Genomic DNA, 13,335 nt, shown 5'->3' on the forward strand with positions numbered 1-13,335 from the left:
TTACTAAAAGTTCATTGCTGGAAGATTATGGATTCACAGAAACATTAGGTGTTAAAATTTGACAGTGGAAACTTGCTGTATAACTTCATCGCGAGACGCATACGTAGTACACGTACGCATGTACATGTACTACGTAGACGTACTATATATACATAGAACATGTACATGTACTACGTATGAGTTATATATAGATATATATACATATATACACGTACTACGTACTACGTACATGTACAAAATATACAATTATAAATTTGCTGTTGCATTTGTGAGTCAAAACGCTTCTGGCAAGTTGGATCAATTAAAGCGCGACACTTTTTGTAGTCGAAGGATGTACTCTACTCGCGTATAACGAAAACTGTTGCGCCGCCCGATCTCATCATAACAAAAAAGATCACAATCTCACTTTTAATCCAAATAAATCTTTTTAAAATGAAGTTTGTTAAATTTTCTCGACATAAAGCGACGCGCTATCGAAAATCTTATTAGTTTACCGGCTATCTAATGTCTACGCGTGTAAAGACGGGTGAATAGTAAGCGCCATTCTTAGGCTAGTTTTTCTCAACTACGAGTTTGAAAGAAAACCGCCCTACATAGAAAGCTTTTACTTACACGAACAGGTGTGTTAAAAAGATGTTCACGTCGAACCAAATAAAGCAATGCTTTAGAAATGGTGTAATAGCCTCCAAACGAGTACGCTCGCGTTCGACCGCCGCGCGAGTAGCTTCAACTCCTAACGAAACAATCGTAGTACGTCTACTATATACACGTGTAAATTAGGATTCGTTTGCTCTCTCAACAACTGAAAGAGCGGTTAATCGCGCTGCAACGAAACATTCATGCGTACCATGTAAATTAGGATTCGTTCGCTCTCTCAATATTTGACAGAGCGGTCAATCGCGCTGCCGGTTATTCGTCTAGCTCGCTCATTAGCTATGAAAAGCTATCGAGTTACTTCGAACGCTTAGCTTAAAACTTTGCCATTGCGTAACGAATATTCCCGGCTCAAACGAATCGTTGATATTGTGCAAAATATGAGTCGTGTGTACTCTCATACTTCGACGGCGTGGTTGTTCGCGCTCGATAATATTCGACTCGTTCACTCATTGGCTAAACGCATAGCGTTCAAGATCTCGCCGATTTGTACGAAGGTTGCAGGCTCGTTACCGCCGCTTCACACGCTTTAGATTATTTCGTCAGCATTTTGAAAACTACGGTAAATATTTTCCTTTTAAATAATTATAATTGCGTGGAAATGACCTTACGCGAAAGTAGGCTTTTCGCTAGAGATAGTTCCGCAAAGATAAAAACTGATGGAGCAACCTTAGCTACGCGCTGGCCCGCACTCATCACCGAACTTAGTTGCCGTCGTAACGTAGATTCCACGTTCCGGTTTGTAATTCGTTTCGAAACTTTTTGACACAATTTACCTTTTAGACTTTTACGCATCCGCGAGTACGGTTTTGTTTCATCACGATCGAAGACGATCGCTCGAGTTTACATTACGAGAATGCGTATTTTGCGGCGAAAGGCTGAGCCGAGTTTCGTTTAGTTATTTATTTTAGCTTTTAGGTAAACTCGTAACGCCGACATACTAGTTGCGAAATTAAAGGGAAATCTTAACGCGAGTTTCTTGAGCTATTACGCCGCGCAAAATGAAAACGAATCGAAATTATATCCTCTTTAAAATACACGGGTAGCAGCGGCGCATGGCTGGTGAAGATGAGGAAATTGAAGCTAGCCGGATAGCATCAAGTACTAATAATATTCATATTATCCAGTTTCGGCTAAAACCTTTGAATGGAAATGATTTTTTATTTTATATCAAAAGATAGAGCGAATTAAAAGACTTTTAAATGGAAATGATTTTTTATTTTATATCAAAAGATAGAGCGAATTAAAAAACTTTTAAATGGAAATGACTTTTTATTTTATATCAAGAGATAGAGCGAATTAAGAGACTTTTAAATGGAAATGATTTTTTGTTTTAAATCAAAAGATAGAGCGAATTAAAAGACTTTTAAATGGAAATGAGTTTCTATTTTATATCAAAAGATAGAGCGAATTAAAAGACTTTTAAATGGAAATGATTTTTTATTTTATATCAAAAGATAGAGCGAATTAAAAGACTTTTAAATGGAAATGATTTTTTATTTTATATCAAGAGATAGAGCAAATTAAAAGACTTTTAAATGGAAATGATTTTTTATTTTACATCAAGAGATAGAGCAAATTAAAAGACTTTCAAGCGGAAATGATTTTTTATTTTACATCAAGAGATAGAGCGAATTAAAAGACTTTTAAGCGGAAATGATTTTTTATTCTATATCAAGAGATAGAGTGAATTAAAGAAGCTTGAAAATTCTAAATTAGTATAATTTTGATAAAAACTAAAGGTCTACAGCACCCGGTATTCCCAGGCGGTCACCCATCCAAGTACTAACCGGGCTCGACGTTGCTTAGCTTCAGTGATCGGACGAGAACTGGCGTTTTCAACGTGATATGGCCGTAGACATTTAGTAAGCTTCAACAGACGCTAATGAGAAACGTGGCAATAATCAGCGAACGCCCATTGGACAATATAGTCACGGCTTGGTGAGCATTATTATAACTCTGCATTAATAGCGTGTCTCGAAGAGCGCATCAGTGTCTACGGCCATATCACGTTGAAAACGCCAGTTCTCGTCCGATCACTGAAGCTAAGCAACGTCGAGCCCGGTTAGTACTTGGATGGGTGACCGCCTGGGAATACCGGGTGCTGTAGACTTTTTATTTATTTTTACATCTTGCTATCTTCATCGCGATCTTCGCGCTATCTTCATCTACATGTACATGTACATGTTCATGTACATGAACATGTACTACGTATGCGTTATATATATACATATACTATGTACTATGTACTACGTACGTGTAGTGTGTAACAGTATATATAACTTTGCTGCTGCATTTCCGCGTCAAAACCCTTCTGGCAAGCGTGATCAATTAAAGCGCGACACTTTTTGTAGTCGAAGGATGTACTCTACTCGTGTATAACGAAAACTGTTGCAGCGTCCGATCTCAACATAAAAATAACATATTCTCACTTTTAATCCAAAGAAATCTCTTTTAAAGGAAGTTTGTTACTTTTTCTCGACATAAAGTGACGCGCTATCGTAGATCTTATTAGTTTACCGGCTATCTAATGTCTACGCGTGTAAAGACAGGTGAGTAGTAAGCGCCGTTCTTTGGCTTGTTCTTCTCATCTACGAGTTCGAAAGAAAACAGCCCTACATAGAAAGCTTTTACTTACGCGAACAGGTGTGTTAAAAAGATGTTTCTGTCGAACCAAATAAAGCGATGCTTTAGAAATGGTGTAATAGCCTCCAAACGAGTACGCTCGCGTTCGACCGCCGCGCGAGTAGCTTCAACTCCTAACGAAACAATCGTAGTACGTCTACTATATACACGTGTAACTTAGGATTCGTTTGCTCGCTCAACATCTGAAAGAGCGGTTAATCGCGCTGCAACGAAACATTCATGCGTACCATGTAAATTAGGATTCGTTCGCTCTCTCAATATTTGAAAGAGCGGTCAATCGCGCTACCGGTTATTCGTCCAGCTCGCTCATTAGCTATGAAAAGCTATCGAGTTACTTCGAACGCATAGCTTAAAACTTTGCCATTGCGTAACGAATATTCCCGGCTCAAACGAATCGTTGATATTGTGCAAATTAGGAGTCGTGTGTACTCTCATACTTCGACGGCGTGGTTGTTCGCGCTCGATAATATTCGACTCGTTCACTCATTGGCTAAACGCATAGCGTTCAAGATCTCGCCGATTCGTACGAAGGTCGCAGGCTCGTTACCGCCGCTTCACGCGCTTTAGATTATTTCGTCAGCATTTTGAAAACTACGGTAAATATTTTCCTTTTAAATAATTATAATTGCGCGGAAATGACCTTACGCGAAAGTAGGCTTTTCGCTAGAGATAGTTCCGCAAAGATAAAAACTGATGGAGCAACCTTAGCTACGCGCTGGCCCGCGCTCATCACCGAACTTAGTTGCCGTCGTAACGTAGATTCCACGTTTCGGTTTGTAATTCGTTTCGAAACTTTTTGACACAATTTACCTTTTAGACTTTTACGCATCCGCGAGTACGGTTTTGTTTCATCACGATCGAAGACGATCGCTCGAGTTTACATTACGAGAATGCGTATTTTGCGGCGAAAGGCCGAGTCGAGTTTCGTTTAGTTATTTATTTTAGCTTTTAGGTAAACTCGTAACGCCGACATACGAGTTGCGCAATTAAAAGGAAATCTTAACGCGAGTTTCTTGAGCTATTACGCCGCGCAAAATGAAAACGAATCGAAATTATATCCTCTTTAAAATACACGGGTAGCAGCGGCGCATGGCTGGTGAAGATAAGGAGATTGAAGCTAGCCGGATAGCATCAAGTACTAATAATATTCATATTATCCAGTTTCGGCTAAAACCTTTGAATGGAAATGATTTTTTATTTTATATCAAAAGATAGAGCGAATTAAAAGACTTTTAAATGGAAATGATTTTTTATTTTATATCAAGAGATAGAGCGAATTAAGAGACTTTTAAATGGAAATGATTTTTTGTTTTAAATCAAAAGATAGAGCGAATTAAAAGACTTTTAAATGGAAATGATTTTTTATTTTACATCAAGAGATAGAGCGAATTAAAAGACTTTCAAGCGGAAATGATTTTTTATTTTACATCAAAAGATAGAGCGGATTAAAAGACTTTTAAATGGAAATGATTTTTTATTTTATATCAAGAGATAGAGCGAATTAGAAGACTTTTAAATGGAAATGATTTTTTGTTTAAATCAAGAGATAGAGCGAATTAAAAGACTTTTAAATGGAAATGATTTTTTATTTTACATCAAGAGATAGAGCGAATTAAAAGACTTTCAAGCGAAAATGATTTTTTATTTTACATCAAGAGATAGAGCGAATTAAAAGACTTTCAAGCGGAAATGATTTTTTAATCTATATCAAAAGATAGAGTGAATTAAAGAAGCTTGAAAATTCTAGATTAGTATAATTTTGATAAAAACTAAAGGTCTACAGCACCCGGTATTCCCAGGCGGTCACCCATCCAAGTACTAACCGGGCTCGACGTTGCTTAGCTTCAGTGATCGGACGAGAACTGGCGTTTTCAACGTGATATGGCTGTAGACATTTAGTAAGCTTCAACAGACGCTAATGAGAAACGTGGCAATAATCAGCGAACGCCCATTGGACAATATAGTCACGGCTTGGTGAGCATTATTATAACTCTGCGTTAATAGCGTGTCTCGAAGAGCGCATCAGTGTCTACGGCCATATCACGTTGAAAACGCCAGTTCTCGTCCGATCACTGAAGCTAAGCAACGTCGAGCCCGGTTAGTACTTGGATGGGTGACCGCCTGGGAATACCGGGTGCTGTAGACTTTTTATTTATTTTTACATCTTGCTATCTTCATCGCGATCTTCACGCTATCTTCATCTACATGTACATGTACATGTTCATGTACATGAACATGTACTACGTATGCGTTAGATATATACATATACCATGTACTATGTACTACGTACGTGTAGTGTGTAACAGTATATATAACTTTGCTGCTGCATTTCCGCGTCAAAACCCTTCTGGCAAGCGTGATCAATTAAAGCGCGACACTTTTTGTAGTCGAAGGATGTACTCTACTCGTGTATAACGAAAACTGTTGCAGTGTCCGATCTCAACATAAAAATAACATATTCTCACTTTCAATCCAAAGAAATCTCTTTTAAAGGAAGTTTGTTACTTTTTCTCGACATAAAGTGACGCGCTATCGTAGATCTTATTAGTTTACCGGCTATCTAATGTCTACGCGTGTCAAGACAGGTGAGTAGTAAGCGCCGTTCTTTGGCTTGTTCTTCTCATCTACGAGTTCGAAAGAAAACAGCCCTACATAGAAAGCTTTTACTTACGCGAACAGGTGTGTTAAAAAGATGTTTACGTCGAACCAAATAAAGCGATGCTTTAGAAATGGTGTAATAGCCTCCAAACGAGTACGCTCGCGTTCGACTGCCGCGCGAGTAACTTCAACTCCTAACGAAACAATCGTAGTACGTCTACTATATACACGTGTAAATTAGGATTCGTTTGCTTTCTCAACATCTGAAAGAGCGGTTAATCGCGCTGCAACGAAACATTCATGCGTACCATGTAAATTAGGATTCGTTCGCTCTCTCAATATTTAAAAGAGCGGTCAATCGCGCTGCCGGTTATTCGTCCAGCTCGCTCATTAGCTATGAAAAGCTATCGAGTTACTTCGAACGCATAGCTTAAAACTTTGCCATTGCGTAACGAATATTCCCGGCTCAAACGAATCGTTGATATTGTGCAAATTAGGAGTCGTGTGTACTCTCATACTTCGACGGCGTGGTTGTTCGCGCTCGATAATATTCGACTCGTTCACTCATTGGCTAAACGCATAGCGTTCAAGATCTCGCCGATTTGTACGAAGGTCGCAGGCTCGTTACCGCCGCTTCACGCGCTTTAGATTATTTCGTCAGCATTTTGAAAACTACGGTAAATATTTTCCTTTTAAATAATTATAATTGCGCGGAAATGACCTTACGCGAAAGTAGGCTTTTCGCTAGAGATAGTTCCGCAAAGATAAAAACTGATGGAGCAACCTTAGCTACGCGCTGGCCCGCGCTCATCACCGAACTTAGTTGCCGTCGTAACGTAGATTCCACGTTTCGGTTTGTAATTCGTTTCGAAACTTTTTGACACAATTTACCTTTTAGACTTTTACGCATCCGCGAGTACGGTTTTGTTTCATCACGATCGAAGACGATCGCTCGAGTTTACATTACGAGAATGCGTATTTTGCGGCGAAAGGCCGAGTCGAGTTTCGTTTAGTTATTTATTTTAGCTTTTAGGTAAACTCGTAACGGCGACATACGAGTTGCGCAATTAAAAGGAAATCTTAACGCGAGTTTCTTGAGCTATTACGCCGCGCAAAATGAAAACGAATCGAAATTATATCCTCTTTAAAATACACGGGTAGCAGCGGCGCATGGCTGGTGAAGATGAGGAGATTGAAGCTAGCCGGATAGCATCAAGTACTAATAATATTCATATTATCCAGTTTCGGCTAAAACCTTTGAATGGAAATGATTTTTTATTTTATATCAAAAGATAGAACGAATTAAAAGACTTTTAAATGGAAATGATTTTTTATTTTATATCAAGAGATAGAGCGAATTAAAGGACTTTTAAATGGAAATGATTTTTTGTTTTAAATCAAGAGATAGAGCGAATTAAAAGACTTTTAAATGGAAATGATTTTTTATTTTACATCAAGAGATAGAGCGAATTAAAAGAATTTCAAGCGGAAATGATTTTTTATTTTCTATCAAGAGATAGAGCGAATTAAAAGACTTTCAAGCGGAAATGATTTTTTATTCTATATCAAGAGATAGAGTGAATTAAAGAAGCTTGAAAATTCTAAATTAGTATAATTTTGATAAAAACTAAAGGTCTACAGCACCCGGTATTCCCAGGCGGTCACCCATCCAAGTACTAACCGGGCTCGACATTGCTTAGCTTCAGTGATCGGACGAGAACTGGCGTTTTCAACGTGATATGGCCGTAGACATTTAGTAAGCTTCAACAGACGCTAATGAGAAACGTGGCAATAATCAGCGAACGCCCATTGGACAATGTAGTCACGGCTTGGTGAGCATTATTATAACTCTGCGTTAATAGCGTGTCTCGAAGAGCGCATCAGTGTCTACGGCCATATCACGTTGAAAACGCCAGTTCTCGTCCGATCACTGAAGCTAAGCAACGTCGAGCCCGGTTAGTACTTGGATGGGTGACCGCCTGGGAATACCGGGTGCTGTAGACTTTTTATTTATTTTTACATCTTGCTATCTTCATCGCGATCTTCACGCTATCTTCATCTACATGTACATGTACATGTACATGTTCGTGTACATGAACATGTACTACGTATGCGTTATATATATACATATACTATGTACTATGTACTACGTACGTGTAGTGTGTAACAGTATATATAACTTTGCTGCTGCATTTCCGTGTCAAAACCCTTCTGGCAAGCGTGATCAATTAAAGCGCGACACTTTTTGTAGTCGAAGGATGTACTCTACTCGTGTATAACGAAAACTGTTGCAGCGTCCGATCTCAACATAAAAATAACATATTCTCGCTTTTAATCCGAAAAAATCTCTTTTAAAGGAAGTTTGTTACTTTTTCTCGACATAAAGTGACGCGCTATCGTAGATCTTATTAGTTTACCGGCTATCTAATGTCTACGCGTGTAAAGACAGGTGAGTAGTAAGCGCCGTTCTTTGGCTTGTTCTTCTCATCTACGAGTTCGAAAGAAAACAGCCCTACATAGAAAGCTTTTACTTACGCGAACAGGTGTGTTAAAAAGATGTTTACGTCGAACCAAATAAAGCGATGCTTTAGAAATGGTGTAATAGCCTCCAAACGAGTACGCTCGCGTTCGACCGCCGCGCGAGTAGCTTCAACTCCTAACGAAACAATCGTAGTACGTCTACTATATACACGTGTAAATTAGGATTCGTTTGCTCTCTCAACATCTGAAAGAGCGGTTAATCGCGCTGCAACGAAACATTCATGCGTACCATGTAAATTAGGATTCGTTCGCTCTCTCAATATTTGAAAGAGCGGTCAATCGCGCTGCCGGTTATTCGTCCAGCTCGCTCATTAGCTATGAAAAGCTATCGAGTTACTTCGAACGCATAGCTTAAAACTTTGCCATTGCGTAACGAATATTCCCGGCTCAAACGAATCGTTGATATTGTGCAAATTAGGAGTCGTGTGTACTCTCATACTTCGACGGTGTGGTTGTTCGCGCTCGATAATATTCGACTCCTTCACTCATTGGCTAAACGCATAGCGTTCAAGATCTCGCCGATTCGTACGAAGGTTGCAGGCTCGTTACCGCCGCTTCACGCGCTTTAGATTATTTCGTCAGCATTTTGAAAACTACGGTAAATATTTTCCTTTTAAATAATTATAATTGCGTGGAAATGACCTTACGCGAAAGTAGGCTTTTCGCTAGAGATAGTTCCGCAAAGATAAAAACTGATGGAGCAACCTTAGCTACGCGCTGGCCCGCGCTCATCACCAAACTTAGTTGCCGTCGTAACGTAGATTCCACGTTTCGGTTTGTAGTTCGTTTCGAAACTTTTTGACACAATTTACCTTTTAGACTTTTACGCATCCGCGAGTACGGTTTTGTTTCATCACGATCGAAGACGATTGCTCGAGTTTACATTACGAGAATGCGTATTTTGCGGCGAAAGGCCGAGTCGAGTTTCGTTTAGTTATTTATTTTAGCTTTTAGGTAAACTCGTAACGCCGACATACGAGTTGCACAATTAAAAGGAAATCTTAACGCGAGTTTCTTGAGCTATTACGCCGCGCAAAATGAAAACGAATCGAAATTATATCCTCTTTAAAATACATGGGTAGCAGCGGCGCATGGCTGGTGAAGATGAGGAGATTGAAGCTAGCTGGATAGCATCAAGTACTAATAATATTAATATTATCCAGTTTCGGCTAAAACCTTTGAATGGAAATGATTTTTTATTTTATATCAAAAGATAGAGCGAATTAAAAGACTTTTAAATGGAAATGATTTTTTATTTTATATCAAGAGATAGAGCGAATTAAGAGACTTTTAAATGGAAATGATTTTTTGTTTTAAATCAAAAGATAGAGCGAATTAAAAGACTTTTAAATGGAAATGATTTTTTATTTTACATCAAGAGATAGAGCGAATTAAAAGACTTTCAAGCGGAAATGATTTTTTATTTTACATCAAAAGATAGAGCGGATTAAAAGACTTTTAAATGGAAATGATTTTTTATTTTATATCAAGAGATAGAGCGAATTAGAAGACTTTTAAATGGAAATGATTTTTTATTTTATATCAAAAGATAGAGCGAATTAAAAGACTTTTAAATGGAAATGATTTTTTATTTTATATCAAAAGATAGAGCGAATTAAAAGACTTTTAAATGGAAATGATTTTTTATTTTATATCAAGAGATAGAGCGAATTAAGAGACTTTTAAATGGAAATGATTTTTTGTTTTAAATCAAGAGATAGAGCGAATTAAAAAACTTTTAAATGGAAATGATTTTTTATTTTACATCAAGAGATAGAGCGAATTAAAAGACTTTCAAGCGGAAATGATTTTTTATTTTACATCAAGAGATAGAGCGAATTAAAAGACTTTCAAGCGGAAATGATTTTTTATTCTATATCAAGAGATAGAGTGAATTAAAGAAGCTTGAAAATTCTAAATTAGTATAATTTTGATAAAAACTAAAGGTCTACAGCACCCGGTATTCCCAGGCGGTCACCCATCCAAGTACTAACCGGGCTCGACGTTGCTTAGCTTCAGTGAACGGACGAGAACTGGCGTTTTCAACGTGATATGGCTGTAGACATTTAGTAAGCTTCAACAGACGCTAATGAGAAACGTGGCAATAATCAGCGAACGCCCATTGGACAATATAGTCACGGCTTGGTGAGCATTATTATAACTCTGCGTTAATAGCGTGTCTCGAAGAGCGCATCAGTGTCTACGGCCATATCACGTTGAAAACGCCAGTTCTCGTCCGATCACTGAAGCTAAGCAACGTCGAGCCCGGTTAGTACTTGGATGGGTGACCGCCTGGGAATACCGGGTGCTGTAGACTTTTTATTTATTTTTACATCTTGCTATCTTCATCGCGATCTTCACGCTATCTTCATCTACATGTACATGTACATGTTCATGTACATGAACATGTACTACGTATGCGTTATATATATACATATACTATGTACTATGTACTACGTACGTGTAGTGTGTAACAGTATATATAACTTTGCTGCTGCATTTCCGCGTCAAAACCCTTCTGGCAAGCGTGATCAATTAAAGCGCGACACTTTTTGTAGTCGAAGGATGTACTCTACTCGTGTATAACGAAAACTGTTGCAGCGTCCGATCTCAACATAAAAATAACATATTCTCACTTTCAATCCGAAGAAATCTCTTTTAAAGGAAGTTTGTTACTTTTTCTCGACATAAAGTGACGCGCTATCGTAGATCTTATTAGTTTACCGGCTATCTAATGTCTACGCGTGTCAAGACAGGTGAGTAGTAAGCGCCGTTCTTTGGCTTGTTCTTCTCATCTACGAGTTCGAAAGAAAACAGCCCTACATAGAAAGCTTTTACTTACGCGAACAGGTGTGTTAAAAAGATGTTTACGTCGAACCAAATAAAGCGATGCTTTAGAAATGGTGTAATAGCCTCCAAACGAGTACGCTCGCGTTCGACTGCCGCGCGAGTAGCTTCAACTCCTAACGAAACAATCGTAGTACGTCTACTATATACGCGTGTAAATTAGGATTCGTTTGCTTTCTCAACATCTGAACGAGCGGTTAATCGCGCTGCAACGAAACATTCATGCGTACCATGTAAACTAGGATTCGTTCGCTCTCTCAATATTTAAAAGAGCGGTCAATCGCGCTGCCGGTTATTCGTCCAGCTCGCTCATTAGCTATGAAAAGCTATCGAGTTACTTCGAACGCATAGCTTAAAACTTTGCCATTGCGTAACGAATATTCCCGGCTCAAACGAATCGTTGATATTGTGCAAATTAGGAGTCGTGTGTACTCTCATACTTCGACGGCGTGGTTGTTCGCGCTCGATAATATTCGACTCGTTCACTCATTGGCTAAACGCATAGCGTTCAAGATCTCGCCGATTCGTACGAAGGTTGCAGGCTCGTTACCGCCGCTTCACGCGCTTTAGATTATTTCGTCAGCATTTTGAAAACTACGGTAAATATTTTCCTTTTAAATAATTATAATTGCGTGGAAATGACCTTACGCGAAAGTAGGCTTTTCGCTAGAGATAGTTCCGCAAAGATAAAAACTGATGGAGCAACCTTAGCTACGCGCTGGCCCGCGCTCATCACCGAACTTAGTTGTCGTCGTAACGTAGATTCCACGTTTCGGTTTGTAATTCGATTCGAAACTTTTTGACACAATTTACCTTTTAGACTTTTACGCATCCGCGAGTACGGTTTTGTTTCATCACGATCGAAGACGATCGCTCGAGTTTACATTACGAGAATGCGTATTTTGCGGCGAAAGGCCGAGTCGAGTTTCGTTTAGTTATTTATTTTAGCTTTTAGGTAAACTCGTAACGGCGACATACGAGTTGCGCAATTAAAAGGAAATCTTAACGCGAGTTTCTTGAGCTATTACGCCGCGCAAAATGAAAACGAATCGAAATTATATCCTCTTTAAAATACACGGGTAGCAGCGGCGCATGGCTGGTGAAGATGAGGAGATTGAAGCTAGCCGGATAGCATCAAGTACTAATAATATTCATTTTATCCAGTTTCGGCTAAAACCTTTGAATGGAAATGATTTTTTATTTTATATCAAAAGATAGAACGAATTAAAAGACTTTTAAATGGAAATGATTTTTTATTTTATATCAAGAGATAGAGCGAATTAAAGGACTTTTAAATGGAAATGATTTTTTGTTTTAAATCAAGAGATAGAGCGAATTAAAAGACTTTTAAATGGAAATGATTTTTTGTTTTAAATCAAGAGATAGAGCGAATTAAAAGACTTTTAAATGGAAATGATTTTTTATTTTACATCAAGAGATAGAGCGAATTAAAAGACTTTCAAGCGGAAATGATTTTTTATTTTACATCAAGAGATAGAGCGAATTAAAAGACTTTCAAGCGGAAATGATTTTTTATTCTATATCAAGAGATAGAGTGAATTAAAGAAGCTTGAAAATTCTAAATTAGTATAATTTTGATAAAAACTAAAGGTCTACAGCACCCGGTATTCCCAGGCGGTCACCCATCCAAGTACTAACCGGGCTCGACGTTGCTTAGCTTCAGTGAACGGACGAGAACTGGCGTTTTCAACGTGATATGGCTGTAGACATTTAGTAAGCTTCAACAGACGCTAATGAGAAACGTGGCAATAATCAGCGAACGCCCATTGGACAATATAGTCACGGCTTGGTGAGCATTATTATAACTCTGCGTTAATAGCGTGTCTCGAAGAGCGCATCAGTGTCTACGGCCATATCACGTTGAAAACGCCAGTTCTCGTCCGATCACTGAAGCTAAGCAACGTCGAGCCCGGTTAGTACTTGGATGGGTGACCGCCTGGGAATACCGGGTGCTGTAGACTTTTTATTTATTTTTACATCTTGCTATCTTCATCGCGATCTTCACGCTATCTTCATCTACATGTACAT

General features: G+C 38.6%; 10 non-coding genes across 10 annotated transcripts; 5 read left to right on the forward strand and 5 right to left on the reverse strand.

Moving 5' to 3' along the window:
• Positions 1–2,395: 2,395 nt before the first annotated feature.
• Positions 2,396–2,514, reverse strand: LOC137409332 (5S ribosomal RNA). Its single transcript, XR_010980557.1, has one exon. It is a non-coding gene; the product is annotated as a 5S ribosomal RNA (ribosomal RNA).
• Positions 2,515–2,648: 134 nt separating this feature from the next.
• LOC137409519 (5S ribosomal RNA) lies at positions 2,649–2,767 on the forward strand. Its single transcript, XR_010980734.1, has one exon. It is a non-coding gene; the product is annotated as a 5S ribosomal RNA (ribosomal RNA).
• Positions 2,768–5,074: 2,307 nt separating this feature from the next.
• On the reverse strand, positions 5,075–5,193 carry LOC137409516 (5S ribosomal RNA). Its single transcript, XR_010980731.1, has one exon. It is a non-coding gene; the product is annotated as a 5S ribosomal RNA (ribosomal RNA).
• Positions 5,194–5,327: 134 nt separating this feature from the next.
• On the forward strand, positions 5,328–5,446 carry LOC137409521 (5S ribosomal RNA). Its single transcript, XR_010980736.1, has one exon. It is a non-coding gene; the product is annotated as a 5S ribosomal RNA (ribosomal RNA).
• Positions 5,447–7,530: 2,084 nt separating this feature from the next.
• Positions 7,531–7,649, reverse strand: LOC137409079 (5S ribosomal RNA). Its single transcript, XR_010980324.1, has one exon. It is a non-coding gene; the product is annotated as a 5S ribosomal RNA (ribosomal RNA).
• Positions 7,650–7,783: 134 nt separating this feature from the next.
• On the forward strand, positions 7,784–7,902 carry LOC137409522 (5S ribosomal RNA). Its single transcript, XR_010980737.1, has one exon. It is a non-coding gene; the product is annotated as a 5S ribosomal RNA (ribosomal RNA).
• Positions 7,903–10,384: 2,482 nt separating this feature from the next.
• Positions 10,385–10,503, reverse strand: LOC137409163 (5S ribosomal RNA). Its single transcript, XR_010980402.1, has one exon. It is a non-coding gene; the product is annotated as a 5S ribosomal RNA (ribosomal RNA).
• Positions 10,504–10,637: 134 nt separating this feature from the next.
• LOC137409523 (5S ribosomal RNA) lies at positions 10,638–10,756 on the forward strand. Its single transcript, XR_010980738.1, has one exon. It is a non-coding gene; the product is annotated as a 5S ribosomal RNA (ribosomal RNA).
• A 2,140-nt stretch (positions 10,757–12,896) lies between these two features.
• On the reverse strand, positions 12,897–13,015 carry LOC137409164 (5S ribosomal RNA). Its single transcript, XR_010980403.1, has one exon. It is a non-coding gene; the product is annotated as a 5S ribosomal RNA (ribosomal RNA).
• Positions 13,016–13,149: 134 nt separating this feature from the next.
• LOC137409524 (5S ribosomal RNA) lies at positions 13,150–13,268 on the forward strand. The gene has a single exon (XR_010980739.1). It is a non-coding gene; the product is annotated as a 5S ribosomal RNA (ribosomal RNA).
• Positions 13,269–13,335: the final 67 nt, after the last annotated feature.

Source organism: Watersipora subatra, chromosome 11 (assembly GCF_963576615.1).
Source record: "Watersipora subatra chromosome 11, tzWatSuba1.1, whole genome shotgun sequence".
NCBI lineage: Eukaryota > Metazoa > Bryozoa > Gymnolaemata > Cheilostomatida > Watersiporidae > Watersipora > Watersipora subatra.